This window comes from Eurosta solidaginis, chromosome 1 (genome assembly GCF_040869045.1).
Source record: "Eurosta solidaginis isolate ZX-2024a chromosome 1, ASM4086904v1, whole genome shotgun sequence".
Classification (NCBI taxonomy): domain Eukaryota; kingdom Metazoa; phylum Arthropoda; class Insecta; order Diptera; family Tephritidae; genus Eurosta; species Eurosta solidaginis.
Window position 1 is genome coordinate 230,628,927 of NC_090319.1, and position 20,207 is coordinate 230,649,133.

The following is a 20,207-nucleotide window of genomic DNA, read 5'->3' on the forward strand; positions in this document are numbered from 1 at the left end:
GATACGCACCCAGTACTGGATACCTTATGTAAAAACCATGATTAGGGCAATCATTTACAATTGCAAGGTTTGCACCATACATCGAAAACGGGCTCAGACCCAGCCTATGGGTACTCTTCCTCGCGAACGCACGACATTCAGCCGTACATTCACGACTACTGGAGTCGACTTCGCCGGAACATTCGACATTAAAAGTTACCGCGGCAGAGGGTGTCGCCTATCCAAAGGCTGTGTTTGCCTTTTCGTGTGTTTTTCCACACGAGCAATTCATCTGGAGGCCACTACTGACCTCACACCATCATTTCTCGCGGCATTTGCCCGTTTTGTATCTAGGTGCGGATGCCCATAAAATATGTACTCCGACAACGGTACGAACTTTGTCGGAGCGTCACGATCCTTACGATCAGAATTCAAGACTCATCTCACAAGCACTCACTTGGCATTTCATTCCTGCGGGCGCTCCTCATATGTGAGGGCTGTGGCAGGCTGGAGTGAAAAGCTTCAAAAGCCAATTCAAAAAGATAGCCTCACCACACAAATTCATCTTCGAGGAATTCCATAAACTCTTGTGCCACATCGAGGCATGCCTGAACTCGCGGCTGCTCAGCCCGGCATCCAATGACCCAACGGACCTTGAGCCGCTTACCCCGGGCCACTTCATCACAGGCAGCCACCTAATGGCTCCGCCAGAACCAGATGCGAGTGAGAGCTCTGCCTCGATGATCAATCGGTGGCAGAAACTCAAAGCCCTCCATCACACTTTAACGATGGAAGGTGGAATATCTATCCGAACTTCAAAAACGAGTGAAGTGGAAGCATCCCAAACAAAATATAAAAGTGGGAGATCTCGCTGTCCTGAAAGAGGACAACTTATCTCCCAACGAATGGAGGTTAGGTCGAGTTGTCAACGTACATCCCGGCGAAGATGACCGAGTACGCGTAGTCAACCTCAAAACCGAGAAGGGTCAAGTCAGACGACCTTTGGTCAAACTGATCCTTCTTCCAACGGAAGAGACGGATTGCGAGAAGGCTAAGAGCTCCGCCTAACAATCCCTCCGTTCCTCCATATCCCTACCTTCAAAAAACAAAAAACAAAAAAATCAAACCCAGCTCTTGTTCACCCGAAACGAGGCCAAACAACAACCGTAGTGCAGTTCCCCAATCTGCCACAAAACACTTATTTTTTCCTTTTTTTACAAAATCAACTCCAAATTCACTCGCTCACCCCGAGCGAGGACACCAGAAACCATACCAATCGCCCGTTATCCCATAACGAGGATACCAGAAAAGCCTACCGCAGAAGGGCGAATCGATCTGCCACAGAAAACTTTTGCAATCGTTGGAACGCAATGAGGCCCATCGCAAGCCAAACGCAGATGGGAAACCCCATCGCAATGTACATTTTTCGATATTATATTCGTTATAAATTGGTTGAGGTAATAATTCCCAAACCAGTGTAGCGCGCAGTATTTAGCCAAAGTCCAAGCTCGTCATTCAGCCAGCTATTTTTTCAAAACTTTTAACGATTTCCCATCCTGAGAGGGCAAATGTGTTGAAGGGAAAGACGTTGTTAACGAGAATGGAATACGCACTTTAAGATGCTTAGATAAGAAGTCCTTTCGCTGGTGCACGATCCACCCTACTAATTCTTGAGGACTATGCCACTTTTTTACTAGACTTTGCTTGTTGCGTTAGTCAAATGTTATGTTTACTATTTTATATTACAGTTAAATTAAAATTGGCTTGCAATTCGTTCTCTATATTCGCATAAATTTATTTTCGGCTTTAAGGATAAAATATAGTGAATTATATATTTGACTCGACTCGACTTGCAAACAACGGGTTAGTTTGTGTTCATTAGGTTAAGAATCGTTTATTAAGTAAGCCCATATTCACAGTTATCTTCAATAATTCGTATAAAAATTAAATCTTGGTCAATACAATCGTATGAAATACACGCAACCTGAGGAATTGAATTTTGGTTTCGAAAAATTGTAAAGCAAACAAGCTATATTGTTTGCATAATAAAAATTAGATTAATTGTCTCCACATAGGTGCTTATTAGCACCTACTGTTTAAAAAAAAAAAGGGTAAATTTTCAGGTCGCATTGTGTATTGATTAATATCCGTAGGCAGGTTTAACATTACCTTTACGTTTGTTTTTATACATATAGGTAAGTGATGACATGTAGTAAATAACTTACTTAACGATTTTTTTGCAAAGTCACATCTGGAAATAGCACACCTTCGTGGCAACATTGGTAATTGCCGCCATAGATTATTGTGCTTGTCAAGTCATCGCTTCAGTCGCTCCACATCACATATCCTAAAAATTATGAGGAAAAACAACAAAAAAGGTCTCAACTCAATCCCTTTTCTTTAAATTGCACAGAAATATATTTTTTCTTCTCACTTACATACGTGCACGTTTTTGCCACAATACGTTGGGAATTAGCAGATTTGCCCTCGGACTCCAAATGCTTCAGCTCTCTTGAATAGCGTAGGCTATAGGCAATCCGCTGCCATACCATTTGTTTTTTTTTTGTCCACCTCGACTACCGAAGCCTTGCTTATTGTGCAGAACTTGATGCATTCGCACCCTTTTCGATTAGTTTCATTGCTGCAGTATCGATGTCGCTATTTCCTTATGTATTTGCACAGTTGGTGCCATATGATTCATTTGTGAGTCCAGCTCATATAATAGTTGTGCTTGTAGCTCTAAACGCTTCATATAACTGAATGCGAGGGTATCTATTTGATAAGCAAGATTGGCCAATGATTGCGTTGAATCATTTTTTGGTAGCCTCAATTGCTGGTTTTTTTGTTCTCCTCCCGATTATACGTACCTTCGTAATAATCGGCGACACGCTCCAATTTCGTATAACTATCACGGAAGCTTTGTCTGCCACCCGGAGTTTCCGTTCGTATCAATGATGCTAATTCGTCCATTATGTTTTCACTGGCCATCACCGACCAGACGGTAGGCGTGAAGATTTAATTGAAAGTCGAAATAAGGTTTCCGCCGAATCTGTAAATATTTTTAATCAAAATTTTGACGTTTTAATTAACTAAATTCAAAATTTAATCACCTAAATGCTGAATGGGCAATAGCTCTTAATGGTGAATCGGATTAAGAAATATGGTAAAGAACACACTGGGAACAGGTTCGGGTGTGCCGTGATCGATCTACTTGTTGACGACTTTATTTATGCGCAATTTATCTGCCACAAAAAAAAAAAAAAAAAAAAAAAATTAAGTGCATTTAGTTGCTAAACCAAAAAAAGTGATGCCCACCGATATTTTCAGTTTGTCTTTGACTTCATCAGCTAAGCCATCATTGAGAGCACATCTTGCCCGCCTGGTGGTCTTGCATTAGCCACATCCAAGTCGTGCAAGGTGACATCTTGTAGACCCTCATTCCAATCTGTACATCACCTTTGGGTAGTGGCCCATCTTCCTCTGTTGCCAAATCGAATTCTGTAGCAAAAGTGGCGCTACGTCCTTGTAAATTACATCACCTATCTTCACCTTTTTCTTTTTGTAACTATTCAAAAATACTGGGATCACTCTTCAAAATACGTCCTTTTACTTCTTCAGTAAATACGTAATTATCACAGTCACTATAACTATAACTCCAATGTCAGTTTCTTGTAAATGCTCACATTCGTCCCTTTTAGTAATCAATTCAGAGTAGCGCGAATTTAATTTTCATACGATATTGGTTAATTCATGTTCTCCTTAGAATTACCATTACTGAGAAAGACATGTGATAGTAAAACCAAGTGGTCAGCCTATTCAAATCTTAAGCTTGGGCAATTTTCAAGGCTTCGCGCAGGAAGCGTTTGGCCTCATGAAGACTGCCTTTATGACCCACATAACACTCATTCATGCTTGGTTGCTATACGTATGTGTATGTTCAGTTGAGAACGCGTCCAAAATTTGGTTTTAGATCTTGTTCTCGTTCGGTGAGTAAGAAAAGAATGGCTAAATTTAAATTAGCAAATAATTTCCGATATCGTTCGGTTGTTTGGCACCAATTAATAACCAACCCGCTTGTCTACGATTCAAAGACATACGACTATTTTGCGATGCGGAACATAAAAGCTGTTCTGCTGTATTAAATACAACTTTGCCTTTGGTATTGGGCATACCAAATGGTGAATAACGCACACTGCCTAAGGTGGCAGCCAAAGCAGAGCTATAACACGCTAGTGCTTTAGGCGAAGAGCGTAGATGTTCAAAGGCATCAACAAAACGATCTGAGTGGCGTTATTTTAAATAAATAACGCACACGCAACGCAAACACCATGCAGCAGCTAACCATGCCGCAGTGCATGGATGCACCAGCACTGCACAGGTAGCATAAATTGAGTTCAATGTGTGAGCATGTGGCAAAGTTTGTGCTGTAGTGCCCAAACCAATCACTAGGGAACCTAACTCTTGGAGCGCGCAAACAAATAAATGTTGACGAAAAGGTGTTTCTGGGTTGGAATCTTTTGCGTTTTCAGGATTGAAATCGAGTGAATTCATTTGTACGGCTATAATATGTATGAGCTCTTTGCCTGCGAACGTTTGCGCCTTCTCACCCAACATTTTTCCACTCATGGAACGTAATATAAAATTATTTATTTATTTATTTATTTCAAAGTAAATCTAGGAAATTAAAATATCCTTACAGACTATTTACAAATTGTTAGCTTAAATATTATCTACCATATCAAGTCATTTAGCATAAGTTTAAACTTTGATTTATTTACTGAAAAATTATTAGCTTAAATATTATCTACCATATCAAGTAATTTAGTATAAGTTTAAGCTTTGATTTATTTACTGAAAAATCAATTTCCCTGGCATTAGTAAGAAGATTGAATTCCTTCAATGCCCTGGCAATAGGCGAATTAGCGACATATGTCGTTCTGGCTCTATTCAATAAAAAAATATCATGACTTCGAAGTGTTCTAGATGGTATATTGAAGCGAATACGCTCCAAAAGAAACGGTGAGTCAATCGTGCCCCCTATCAAATCATAAATAAATATCAGCGCTAGAATAGATCTTCTACTATCCAGGGGCTTCAGTCTTATAAGTAGACATCTAAGATGGTAAAGGATCCTGAAAACGTAATGACCGGAGCCCAAAACGCAAAACATTTTTCTGGATCATTTCAAGTCGCTGTATATGACAAGCGTGGTAAGGTCTCCAAACGAAGGAAGCATATTCCAGTTTAGACTGTACAACGATGCATATAGTAGCTTTAACGTATATGGATCATGGAAGTCCGAGCTAAAGCGACGAATGAACGCAAGCATTGAATATGACTTAGCAATAACACAGTTAAGTTGACTCTGAAAGAGAAATTTAGCATCGAAGACAACTCCAAGATCTAATATTTCATCAACAGTTTTCAAAACAGAAAGACCGATGTGATACGAGGTGTTAATACCATTACGGGATTTTGAAAATGAGATGTGAAAGCTCTTATTAATATTTAAATGTAAGCAATTCCTACTACACCAATATATTACTCTGTCAAAATCTGACTGCAGCCGTAGGGAATCTGCCTGATTTGTGACTGATGTAAAAAAATTTCAAATCATCTGCGTACAACAAAAAAATCGAGTAAATGAAGCAATGACGTATTTCATTAATAAAAATTACGAATAGGAGAGGTCCTAGGACACTTCCTTGAGGAACACCAGAGGTCGCGGTAAAAGAACGAGAACTGACACCATCGACAACAACAGTACAACTACGATCCGCCAGGTAAATTAATACATTTACGTGAATATACAGCATCGACGTGAGATAAAGCAGTTTTTGGATTTGCTGCCAAATCTAATACATAAATTAGGAAAGTGTTTAGATTACGTCCCAACCAAGCGCTTCCCATAAATTGTACGAATACCACATATGAATGTGTAACGCCAACACGCACGTCACGATTTACGCTTGAACTACCTTTGATGATTTCACCTGTACCATTAAGGAAGGACGCGCCACCACGCAAAAATCCTGACATCAAAATCCTCAAAGCTGCATTGAGCGGAACGTCGCTTGCTTGATTTTTGTGGATATAGGTTGCCTTTTGTTGGCTCCTACTGGTGGTGGTTGTTGTGTGAAAGCAAGTAATGTTCCTAGTAGTTTGGTGATCGCACAACGCACTTCATAGTTGCTACCCTCAAAAGTACGAAAACCTAGTAAAGCTATGCTTTCGATTTTCGCTTGATGGAGAAATGGTGCATGATTGATCATTTCTAGTACGCATTTTAGTGGCTGCGACATGTACAGCCATTACGCGATCTGTGAGACAGTGTTTTGTTGCGTTGGAGATGTCTTTGTGCACATTTGGGATGGCAGTGCCCATGCCTGCACAACCCTTTTCGAGGGATATCATAATTTCAGTGCGTGCTTGAGACTCCGCATTGCGTAGAGCGCGTAGAAGTATTTGAGCCGTTTCTTCATAGGAGTGACCCATCATACGTCCAAGTTCCTCATTGAGCCCAAAACGCAAAGTGCAACTAATTTAGTCGGCAAATAGCTTGTTGAGTCATCCTTATTCTTCAATATATCGCTGCAAGCGATGACGGTATCGAAAAGCATAAAAGTATCGCCCACCGAGAAAAGTGTCGCAAAGCATCTAGCTATCAATTTACGTGCCGGTGGCCCTAGTGAACCTTGGATGTTTTCCGTCAATTGTTCAACTAACTTCTTTAGACATATCGGATTTTTACGCAACCGGTAGAACTTTTTCTAAAGAGCGTAACCACCCGAATATGAATACTAGTCGCTTCTTCTGGCAATTGTTTTAATGCTTCATTGAGGGTCAGACTACGTGAAAATTCCATTTCATGAATGTAAGATTCGGCTCCGCTTTCTGTGTCATTTTCGTCTATGTGATTTGTATCGTTATCGTCGTTGCGAATAAACGATGTTCTAGAGATGGATGTGATATTTCAATTGCTATATTTTGCCACGCAAAATTAAAACTGGTTCAAAATTAAAAACGTATCATTCGTGCAACGATAACATTCATAGTTCGCTCTTAAAATCCATTATTTCAAAAGCATTGTGCAAAAGTTTTTTTTAATATAATTTCATGTTTTTTCACGTCTTCATCACAGGAAAAACTATAACGATAGAGAGCTCTTCGGTAGCTCCAGCTCCTGGAACTCCATCGCCAACTAGCTAAAAAGAAAAGAAAATTCATAAGTAAAAGAATATTACATTACATACCAATTACTAACGTTAAATTTTACTTACCATTCATGATCATGACCAACCGACTCCAAACACACGTAAAATTAAAAGAATGAGACAACGGGAAAAAGATTGTCCGATTTTAGTCCCGTTTGTTTCAATTCATTGTAAAGTTGGGTCGTTTCGTTCTGAACTTGTTCAATTGAACGGGTCTCTCAACTGAACAAGTGAACTAGATCTTCGATTTCGGTTCTATTTGTTCTTTTAGTTCGTTTTATCTAATGTTATTTTTTCTCTCTTCTCGTTCGCGAACATTGTAAATTCATACATACATACGCAGAAATTCACAGTGAGCACGAATGTCGATGATGCCAGATATGTGTGGTCATCTTTGTGTGTGGCACTGCTACAACAATATATGTATGGACTATTTATGAAAAACATTTTTTGTAATAAACTAATTATTACATTTATTAAACTTGAAAAGTTCATATTTACAATTTGTGTCTGTACTCTTTCAATTTCCTGGATCTTCCAAAATTTGTAACTTTTTTTGAAGTTAATTAGGTATACATATATATATTAACTTATTTATTCATAACACATTTAAATATACCTACACAAAGCATTGCTGCATACTTGTTGGCTTTTTTCGCGGATGCGAGCAGCAGTGAACAAATTTGCTTGAAAAAAGAAAAGAACAGATGAACAAAAAGAACAACTTGTTCGTTCATCAGAAAAAGAACGAAAGATTCGAATCTCTGAAAAGAACGAAAGAGCACAACTCTAATTCATTGGAGTTTAACATTTGTATGTTTGAATGTTCACTTTTTTGGACTTGGTGCACTAGATGTTGGTATATGACCAACGTATGGATGTAAATATGTACTTATTTTTCTGCGCACATTAGGTTAGTGCTGCATCAAATGACGCACGCTGGTACCGAAACCCCGCAAGAGAAACAAAATCGGGATCGGCCTTTTGACCCATACTGACGCCTCGGGCAGTCCCAAAAAATACTTACGCACAAAAATAAAGGCAAAACCCTCATTTAAAAATAATTGTGCTCTCATTTACAAAAAAAAAAAAAAAAACAAACAAAAAAAATTCTGCTTGGTAACATGGGATTTAATATTCCGTTTAAACCAGCTTGACATTTTTCAACCACTTCATAGAAGCCTAAGCAGTTGGTGGATCTTCGAATTTAATTATGATTCTCTCTATTCGTCATGAGCTGTCGCACACCACAAAATGCATAATTTCGTTGGCCTCTACGCTCCGCTTAAACTAGCTTTACTTATTTATTTTAACATACTTTATAAAATAACATTTTATTTTTACAACTCCGTTGCGCTGAAAAGAAAAGTTTCGCTTCCAGGCACCGCCAAACATTGGTAGAGGTGAGTCTATCCATGCAATCATAAAATACCTACTGACTAACTTAAATACGCAATGATGTGGGTGGGTGGTGTTACGTGGCTGACTGTTTGGGGTGAGAGGAGCGGCGGCAAGCAGGTATGCTTGCGGGCCCAGGCTAGCTCGTCGTCTTGGGCGGGGTATTGCACCACCGACCTCACCCGCAGCCACATGAACAAAAAGGGTTCATACCTGCATGTGTTTAGAAAGAAAAGCTGCAAAAGATAGAAATAAACGTGAGGGGCTAAGTTAAGAGGGGGAAAAAGATGAAGGCCTGTCCTGTCAGGTGGAGTCTACCCTCCCTCTGCAGTGCAACTTGCACTGCACCGTGGGCACTGTTGAAACAAGACTTTGGCCCGTTGCCTCAGTTTTCCCCTTCTTATAGCCACCGCCGTGGTAAGGAACGTTACCCAGAAACGGAAAATTTTTACCATTACATGCCAAACTTTCTTTTCGGCTTTCCCGTATTTTTTATCGATACGTTCATACAATCATGCACTCATACATTCACACGCTTACCGCTCCACAAAACGAACACCTACACAGATACATTTGGTTCGTGCCTTAACCGCTGACACTGATGCATTCACACGCTCATAGTCGTACACAAATACACATCCACATACATAATACAGAACAAAACAAACACATAGGTGCATGGCATTCATCAGTGTTGCTAGGTTATTTATTATAACAGCATGATGCCAAGCGCAACATCTTATTTCCGCTGCAACATTGTGTTCACTATAGGTACAATGTTGTCAATGTTAATGTTATTATGTTAATATTATGTTGATGGCAACATTGCGGCTAAGGCACGGACCTGGACACAAAACACCTAAACACATAGACGCATATACGCTCTGCCACTCATGTAAGCCTATATGGAGACAGGCTGTCGTTACAGGCCCGCAACCGCCGATGGTGCCTGCACTATGGAGCGTGGGCGTAAAGAATTCAAACACAGCCTGCTAAGTATTATTTCCCGCGTCCAACGTGTGGCCTCGACCCACGACTCAATGCCGGGCCTATTTTTTTTCCACGCCTTTAAACTTTTGTTCTGTTTACTTACAAACTAAATCACTGGGCTAATGCTACTACTTAAACCTATATTACAGATACTACTCTACATATCTAATAGTAAATAAAATATCACAGATAAAAAAATAAATTAAAAAAATAAAATAAAATATCACCGTTAGCAGTACAATTAAAAAAATTTATAAAATAAAATATCGCAGATGCCAAAAAAAATGTATAAAAAAATATCACAGATCAAATAGTCAAGTAGGTAAAATAAATAAAAAAATAAAAAAATAAATAAATGCAAAAATTATCACATAAATAAAAGGGTAAAAAAAAATAAATCAAAATAATTTAATAATATAATCACATACGTCAATAAATTAATAAATCCAATACGTCAATAAATAAATAAATAGCATAGGACAAAAGTACTGGCACTACAAAAAACATTAAACTATTTTGCAAAAATGTCTTTAGCGTGGTATGCGCCGATCTTTTCCCACTACTATCGCCAAGCTCGTACATTGAATTCCCTATAGAATTAAGTACGATACATTTTACTTGTTTCGAAGCTAGCTTGGCGTTGTAGTTATCGACCTGGGAACTTTGCTTAAAGTTTCGGCGATATACCACTTGTCCAATTTGAAACTTAACATCCCTACTCCTGGTGTCATATACCTTTTTGCTTCTTTCATGGGCCAACTTCAGCTCTTTCATAATCTTATTTCTTATCATCTGCATTTTATCGCTTTTCGCTCCTATCTCGCAATCAATATCTTTTACTGCCACCAGCTTTCGGTATAGCTCGTATGATGCAGCATGCTGTATCATAGGCATACCGAAAGTGGCAAAATATGGCGACATGTTGATTGCAGAATGTGTGACGCTGCGGAGTGCAAATGCGGCATCACTGACGCACTTGTCCCAATTATTTTGATTGTCCTTTATAAAGGATCTTATGATTTGCAAGACAGATGTATTTACCCTCTCCGCCTCGTTACTTTGTGGCGAGTAAAATGCAGTTTTTATATGTTTGGTGCCATATTTTTCTAAAAAGCTGTTGAAGATCTCAGATACAAACTATTTTCCGTTGTCCGAATGGACATATTCGGGCACGCCGAATATGTGGAAAACATACCTCTCTAAATATTTTATGACTTCAGCTGAAGTTGCCCTTCTCATCGGTTTTAAAAACACAAACTTCGAGAAATGATCAAGACAAACAAAGACATATACATTACCATCTACAGTACGCGGATACGGACCCATAAAATCAATGAAAAGACGTTGGAAAGGTCGCTCTGTGAGCTTTTGCTTTCCCATCATGGGTTGTTTAAACACGTTTTGAGTTTTGTTAGTTTTGCAGGTTTCGCAGTCTTTTACATGGGCGCATACGTCGGTGACCATTCCTGGCCAATAATATTTTTGACGTAGTCGGGACAGTGTCTTGTGGATGCCACCATGACCAGCGGACGGTGAGCTATGAGACGACTCTACCAGCCCCGGTCGCAGTTCCGACGGAACCCAGAGCTTCCAGGTCTGGTCCCCTGGAAGATCGTCCCCTCTGTCGAATTGCGTCCGTTTATAAACGTCACCGTCCGATATGCATAAGTCTGGCAACTTATCTTTGTTCTCGGTCACCGTCTTTTTTAACTCCGTATACTCCTCCGACTCGAAGCACGGTGACTCGAGACACACGTCTATGGCTCTGTCGTTCGTCAGTATTTCGTCCATGTGCATTCGTGAGAGTGTGTCGGGAACCACGTTTTGCGCACCTTTTCTATGTTGGATATCGAAATCATAACCCTGGAGCTTCAAACTCCACCTTGCCAACCTCCCAGAAAGGTCTTTCTGATTCATGAGCCATTTGAGGCTGGCATGATCAGTTATGATGGTGAACGGGGTTCCCTCCGTCCGTTGATGCATCACATTGAATACAAAAACGACGCTTAAAGTCAGGATGTGTGAGCACCGGTGCAGAAACCAAGCTCTGTTTAAAATTTCAAATGATTTTAAAGCTTCTTCAGTCATAGTGAATTTCTTAATTTTGTCCTTTTTGAGGCAGTCGTGCAGCGGAGCTGCAATGGTCGCATAGTCCTGTATGAAACGCCGATACCAGCCCGACATACCCAGGAACCGTCGTAGTTGCTTCGGGGTTTTCGGAACTGGAAAGTCCCTCACAGCCACCACTTTATTGGCATCTGTCCTTATACAACCATCCCCGACTATGTACAAACAAAACTTGCTCTTTTCTACATTTATAGTTAACTTAGCCTCACGAAGACACCGAGCGACCTTTTCCAACAAGCACATATGAGACTCGAAATCTACAGAACACACTAACAAATCGTCAAGATAAACAAAAACACATTCACGTAAAGCGGCTGGAATGACCTTGTCCATGAGACGACACATTCGTTGTGCTGCATTGCACAACCCGAAAGGCATGACCGTGAAATGGTATAGGGGTCGGCCAGGGACAGTAAAAGCAGTCTTTTCTCTTGACTTCTTCTCCAGAGGAATCTGCCAGAAAGCGTCCTTCAAATCTATCGCGGAAATAAATCGTGTATTTTGTAGTCGGCTGAGGATTCCATCAATGTGGGGTAAGGGGTAGGCATCCTTAATTGTTCGGTCGTTGACTTTGCGAGCGTCAAGGCACAAGCGGTTTTTCGTCCCTTTTTTTACCAGCGATACCGGCGAATTCCAGCTCCTGTTGGACTCCTCGATGACTCCCATGTCCAACATTCGATCTAACTCTGCGTATATGAGTTTTTGAATAGCTGGTGAAATCGGGTAATGGCGCTGCTTTACTGGCAGATTCTCTTCAACCACATCGATGACGTGTTCCTCCTTATCTGTTTGGCCTAACCCTAATACCGCGAAGGACGGGAATTGGGCTTTTACACGCTCCAACCTATTACTTTGCTCCGGCGTTAAAACGTGCTGTACAGCATCGACAGACAAGTCACCTCGGCGGGCACGAGCTCCGCCACACTGGCACCATTCACACTACCACTCACACCCTTACTCACAACACTCATGCCGAAAGCCTTCCAAAAGTCCACCCCCAGGTATACCTCTTGTTGTAGATCAGGTACAATCAAAAACTCCAATTCCCTGGAGGTGTTATTCCACACAACGGGTAACTTTATTACTCCTACCACGGCGGTTTCCTCCCCGTTCGCGGTTCGAATATTTTGGCCCTTGATTGGCACAATCAAAGCTTCCTTTCCCCGAAGGAATGTAGCTGAGTATTTGCCTAAGCAGCTGGCGCTCGCCCCTGAGTCCAAGAGAGCCAATACTTCGTGACCTCCTATAGTGGTTTTTGCAAAAATCTTTTATCACCTTTCACGGTGACTATGGTGGCAATTATTTTACTTTTCAGCCGCTTAAAATATCTCCTCTCCTCACGCATTTTCTCTATTTTCTTAAAATTTCTCTTCTTTTTTTAATATCTATTGTTTCACAAAAAATTCTTCTCCTAGCTTCTTCATATTCAATTTTCCTCTGATGTAAACTTTTTCCCTCGCGCAGTTTCAACTTTCCTTCTATCTTTTCAACTCTCCTATCTACCTTTTCCCTTCTCAAAATCTTTACAGTTGTGCTGCCGGGTTGCCTGTCTTCTGGCTGGAGTCCCCGGTCACCTCCGCCAGCCTGGGGATTCCCTGCTTCGGTTTAAAAACACAAAAGGACGAATCACTTCCACACGCAAAACATACCATATTGTGGAACGAGGACGAACATTTATTTGGTTTTTGTGCTTCTGCCGGGTTTTTCAAAAAGTGATCAACCGGCATACCACACGAAAAACACAACATTAAGTGGAAGGGTGAAGCACAAAAGGAGTTGGCAGTGGACTTGGACGCGGGACTAACAGAAGGACGAACACTATTGGGATTTGTGGGGAGTTGATGTTGAGGTTGAGATTGGTGTTGGGTGGACGTTGAGGCTTCCTATCAAAAGCTTCTATTTTTGCTTCTCCTAACTGCTCAGGAAGCTCGAAGCCTACCTCGCTGACCACTTTAGACCTGCTCTTATTTTCTTTGATGAGTTTTTCGGCTCTCTTGCATTCCGCCTTGAGCTCCGCCAACGAGTCCATTTTTATGGCGAAGGTCAAGTTGGCCAGGTACGGTTTGAGGTTGCCCCTGATGATGCCAACCAACTCCCTCTCAAGGATCCTCTTCCGCAAACGAAACGTCATATTGTGGACTTCAGCATAAAAGTCATCAAAAGCTTCCGCGAGCCGCTGTTTAATTTCCATGATTTCACGGATGATTTCATAGTCGGACTCGGCGGATTTGAAGTGGCTTAGCATTTCGGCTTTCAGCTCGAAGTAGCCGAAATCGGGTTCGTCTGCGTGGTCCTCAAGGACCTGCCAATACCACTTCAAAGCACCGCTGGAAACCAGACTATGAAAGTCCGTGAAGAGCTGGAAGTAGGAAATATTATGCTGCTCGCGCATCCTCTCCACCCGAAAGATGAAGCTTTCGACGCTTATACCTTTACTGGTCCCATCGAATTTGATGTGCTACTTTTCAAGGTCAAGCTTCTTCCACCTGGGAGGATCGCTGGCATCTCGCCCGGTACTGTAACTGACCGTTGGCTGATTGACGCGCTCTGCGTTTCCCCCCCTCCGGCTCCGAGGCTCGGGCGTAGATGCCAATTCAACCGGTCATGTGGTTGTTGTTGTATACGTGGAGTGCCGTCGGGAGTTTGATGCCGCTAATTTGCCTTTTTAAGCCGTAAAACGAAACTTTAAATTCTCTCAGCGGCTTCTTTCCAGCAGGGAGTGCCCTGTTAAGATACGAAAAAAAAAAAAAACGTTAGTCTTGCAGCATTTCTAGCATTAAATTTATTTTATTTTTATTTTCTTTTTTTTTGCTGTCTGCGTGATTAAATACTCACCGACATACATATATCTGTATGAAGGCGTGCATACATGCATGCAAGTTTGCTCTTGGCTTGCTTGGAAAATTGGCTATATAGAAGCCAGTTCTCAGTGGGCATGCCAAGTTGGAGGAAGGCAAAAAAATCCAAGGGCAGTGAAAACCATCAGACTTACCTGGTTTTAGCGGTAGCGATAGCCTTTGTGGTCTTATTTATTTCTGCTGCAACGGTCAGGATCGGGGGCTAGCTGGCAAACCAGATTTTCCTGGTTCTAGCGGTCGCGAGACACTTTTCACCGCGCACTACACAATTAAAAAAAAAGGTACTTCGCTACAAAATTTAGTAAACAGGCTTTTTCGGTTTGAGGCGCGCACTAAAAACTTATTGAAAAATTTATTTTTTTTTTTTTTGTTAACCACTTTCCACTTGCACTCACTGGCACTGATGAAACAAGACTTTGGCCCGTTGCCTCAGTTTTCCCCTTCTTATAGCCACCGCCGTGGTAAGGAACGTTACCCAGAAACGGAAAATTTTTACCATTACATGCCAAACTTTCTTTTCGGCTTTCCCGTATTTTTTATCGATACGTTCATACAATCATGCACTCATACATTCACACGCTTACCGCTCCACAAAACGAACACCTACACAGATACATTTGGTTCGTGCCTTAACCGCTGACACTGATGCATTCACACGCTCATAGTCGTGCACAAATACACATCCACATACATAATACAGAACAAACACATAGGTGCATGGCATTCATCAGTGTTGCTAGGTTGTTAACACGGACAACTGCATTGCATCCTCAGTCCGATGGTATGGAGGAACGTTTCAATAGAACCTTGGAGGAGCATTTAAGGAAAGTAGTAGACAAGTACCATAAGGAGTGGTATACACAAATATCATTATTCTTGATGGCTTACCGATCGGCAGTGCATGAGACAACGGGCCAAACTGCCGCAAAGCTAATTTTTGGCAATGACCTTCGACTGCCAGCTGATTTGAAGTTTGGGATAGATGCCGATGCCGAGAGAAATGTCATGAAATCCACTGGTGTCTTTGAAGAAGAGCTGAGAGAGATACACGATCTTGTAAGGCAACAAACAAAGATTATGAGTGACAAAATGAAAACCAGATACGATATAGCAATTAATTTGGAAGGTTTTCAGGAAGGAGATTTGGTGCTGTTATACAACCCACACAGAAAGAAGGTTTGTCCCCGAAATTGCAGTGTAATTGGGAAGGCCCATACAAAGTTGTAAAACGGATCACCGATGTAGTGTACCGCATACAAACCATTGGCAAACCACGAACCAAAATGAAAGTGGTTCATTTGGAAAGGCTGGCAGCGTTTAGATCGAGAGATTTGTCTGATCGGGACGATCAGACTTAGGTTGAGGGCAGTGTGGCGAATATTATCAACACTAAGGATACTATCATCTGTAAGCCGATACTAAGCAGTGACTTGTATGGGCATCAACAAATCAATCATTATGTCTACCCATATATCCATACAAGCAGCGGAGAGAAACAACATAAACACATGCATATATCTGAGATGCGCACAAAAGTAGGCAATCATTTGTGCAAGTATCAGTCAAATATATGTACACGCGCATATGGCTATGCATCTGTAGTTATAGCTGGTAAACAAGAAGTAACTTCTAGAAATAGAAACGCCTAGAAATATGTCAACGAGGAAACCTAAGAGTATAAAAGCAGCACCAACTGAGGCATGACCAATCAGTTTGATTTAAGCACGCTATCTGTCGAGAAGTAGAAGTGTTGTTTTGAAGTGCTTTAATAAAGACCATTTTGCATTATTGAATATTGGAGTTATTTATTCAACAGTTTAGCGATGCGAACGTGAGTAGAAGGTGTGAAATAAGCGCAGTTTCACTAAATTCGTTACAATATATATATTCAGCTGGAATCGATTTGGTTGTTGTTGGAAACGGAGATAAAGTGTTGCTGCCGGCCACAGGGAGCCCATTGCATAGGAATTCTTATTCTACGAGAATCCCAGGGCCGCATTAACCCTCAACGGTGCCCTAGGAAACCATCGATTTGGGCGCTCTTTTTTCGCGTCCGTTGCCTCTTTTTTTCGATTAAAAAATACAAACTTATATCTTTCATAAAAATTTATATATATAGCATTCATCCATCTAGAATTCAGATCTGGATTCAAATCATATCATTTCCTTTTTTTAATATTTTTTTTTTGCGTATCGTAACACAGCGGGTCCCTGTACAGGCCAATCCCTTATAGTATATGGAGAATTCCAAGAAACGGGGAGCAATACCGAAACGTGGTGTGGGATTCCTTACTCGTGAAAGACCGATAACGCGGGATTATTCTAGACAACTACAAAATCAGGTGGCAGGATCTTTGTTCACCCAGATAGATACAGGTATGGAGCACCCAGTCGATTTCCTTCCGATCTCCTGAACCAGTGCACAGCTAGGGGTTTTGGGCAGCGTGATCCGGGGGGAAACCAAAGGCAGGATGTTACGGTGACCGAGAGGATCGCTGTAGATACGTCTGACAGCTCCTTGAATTTTTCGCGTAGACTGGACAGGATGTTGGAAATGAGCGTGATCGAGGAAATCAATAGCTACTGGAACTCCCCCGTTTCACTTGTCGTCAAGGGAACGACGAACCGATCATGTTTGGATGCGGGGGAAACTGAACGAATGAACCATTAAGGATGCCTACCCTCTCCCTAATACTGTTTTCACACAGAAACTTAATGATCTCATTTCACCTGCTAATGAAATCGTAAATTTTTTGCTTTCACACAGAAGTAACTGCTCGATTAGTATGAAGGATGAGACAGACAATCATGGCGGAACGATACAAGGTGGGAGTATGGTGACATACCTACAAACAAAAAAAATCCATGTACTTGTAAATTCGATGGACAAATGTCAAAATCGTACTGCGCCGGTAGTTGATGTATCAAATCAAATAAAAAAGGTTATAATCAGCTGTTCGATGCGGCCACCTTGTATCGTTCCGCCATGCGCACAATGACATTTGCTTTGACAGCCCACCATATATCTCACTCTACGACTTCTAAGCCAAGAGTCCCTTGTTCTTGAACTTGCCGCTCCTTTTATACGATTTTTGAGTCGGCTTCCGTTGATTTACAATAAAAGTTCTTATAACTAAGCTGAGTATATATGTTTTAAAATGTGTGTATGATTGTACAAAGTATATTTAATTCAAAATGTATGTACATATATGTATAAGTAATTTCATTTCATGCCATATATATATATAAATTATTATAATTCAGTTTATAATTTTAATATAAAATTGTATTATCTACAGTGAAAAATCAAAATTTGTGGAGGCCCCTAAAGCCTGTAATTTTGGGGTCTTCACATTCCCCCTTACTTCCGACTCGTGATTGTTACCTCGCCGCCTCTGTTGATCCGTACTCGGAATGTGTTGTTGGTCCATTTCACTAGGAACGTTCTTTTTTGTTTTGTGTGACGATGTTCGTTGATTGTTTTCACCACTTCTTCCGGAAGTGCCCGTGTGTGTGTTCATATAGAGATAGGGTGAGAAATAGACAAGGTGATAGGAAAGAGAAGGCCCGTCCAGGTCAGGTGGAGTCTACCCTCCCTCTTCTACATATAGAATGTAGCCTTGGCCTTCGCTATGACTCCTTATCCCGAGAGAAGCCCCCTTTGCCCGACACAAGTCCGTCTTCAAAAGTCTAAGAAGACCCTAGTTACCCTCACATTTGTCCATGTCAGTCGACATACCCACGCCCCCTCTTCCGCAGCTGCGCAACGCCTACACCAAACAGAAAGGGAATCCTATCTACTCATAGTGGTATTTCAACCCATTAATCCAAAGAAACTACCGAAGAATAGGAATAATGAAACTGAATTTTTTTTTCTTAAACGTTATAAACGTGCTTATGTTTATTTCAGTTAGTGAATAAAAAAATCCAAAAAAAAATGTATGACTCTTACTTCTAAGTGCGTGCCTAAACCTCTAAAAGTTGTGTAATGAAAAATTCAACCCACATTTCAAGTTTATGCTTAAAATAGCTCAAAGGTATTTTCTAATGCGTCTCCTCTCCACTGCTTATAATAACATTGCGCTAGGTTTTGTTAATATCTAAAGTTTTTTTTCCTCTTTGCGGATTTGACTGTAACGCAATTAAATTAAAAATCATCAAATAGGTGGATGCGGTCCAGTGATAACCCCGCCGGGTGGTTATGAATTTAATTTATTTAGAAAATGAACAATACTATTTTTTTTCTTAAATTTATTTTTTTCTACGCACATACCATATGCTTTTTGACCATTAGTATCTTTCTTTGGGACTACAATCAAAGGAATATTGTAATTGGAGTAACTGAGTTCAATCAAATCGTTGTCTAACAGTTTGTTTACTTGGAGATTTATTTCTTCGCGTTGAGAGTATGGCAATCGATAATTTTTAATATATACCTTCTCGTTGTCTGTCAATCTTAATTTTTGCTCGTAGAAGTTGTTTAAAGTCATTTTGTCCGTGTCAAGAGAGAAAATGCCGGCATAATCTATGCAAAGGTCAATTAGTTTACTTGGAGCATGTTGAGGTATTTGATTTCTTAAAATTGAAATAAGTTTTTTCGTACGTTTGTCTTCTGTTTCTGTCTTATTACTTGTATAAACATTATAATTGGAAAGTTTTTCTGTCCTGCTCCTAGCTGTGAAAACACCTTTTTCAATTTCCTGCGAGTCCACGAAAAGTGGCTCGGGTGAATCTCCTAAATCAAAAAATCTAAAAATTTCACATCTTGGAGGAATGATACAACTGTCGCTTTCTGTTCCATGTAGGATTGATACCGCGACTTTGCCATTATCTACCCAATAGGAAATTATGTTTCTTTCATAAATAATAATGCATTTGTTAATTTTTAGAAAATCTTTACCCAATATGCCATCGGATGGAATATTAAAGTCTTCATTTACTACATGTAAAGTATGTTTAAGAGAAAAGTTTGAAAAATTTAAATTTACAGTAATTTTACCTAAATTGGAAACTGAATTTGAAGTGACATCGGTAATGTTAATAATGTCGTTTGTATTTAAGGAAATATTACTGTCTATACATGATATTTTTATTAAAGAAATGTCTGCTTGAGTGTCTACTAAGAAAGAAAAAATTTTTTGTGACTCGTTAAGTTGTAATTCTATGAAATCTGAATAATTTAAATTTAAACAATATATGCCTGCTGGTGAAGGAAATTCGCTTACTCCCTTAGTTCTTCCTCCCTCAGTGTTCGCTCCTGAGGGGCACTTGCGTTTAAAGCGCGTACGTTTGCGTTTCTACCTCTACCGTTTGACGATCTTGAATTGTTGCTTCTATTGTTACTATTATTTGGATTTGAGTTTGAACGTGTATTGCTATTGTTACTATTTTGGTATCTATTTCTATTGTCATATCGATATCGCTGACTATTGTTACCGTTATGGTTGCTATTGTATGAAAATGAACTATTATTTCTATAACCAGTATAGCTACGATTTGGGTAAAAACCTCGATAACTACCACGTGAATTTCTGAATGTATTGTTACCACGTGATCGAAAAGCCAAAACCTGATGCTCTGTTACTTCGTTGTTTTGTTCTACAATTAGTTTTGCTACCACGTCTTTCGGATCAGTAAATGC

General features: G+C 40.3%; 1 long non-coding RNA gene across 1 annotated transcript in view; it reads right to left on the reverse strand.

The window, feature by feature from the left end:
* Positions 1–2,231: 2,231 nt before the first annotated feature.
* LOC137241674 (uncharacterized) overlaps positions 2,232–20,207 on the reverse strand; it is a 120,058-nt gene continuing 102,082 nt past the window's right edge. Inside the window, exons 3-4 of the long non-coding RNA XR_010950019.1 lie at positions 2,418–3,028; positions 2,232–2,326 (exon numbers count right to left, since the gene is read on the reverse strand). This is a non-coding gene — a long non-coding RNA (uncharacterized lncRNA). The remainder of the gene's footprint in view (positions 2,327–2,417; positions 3,029–20,207) is intronic.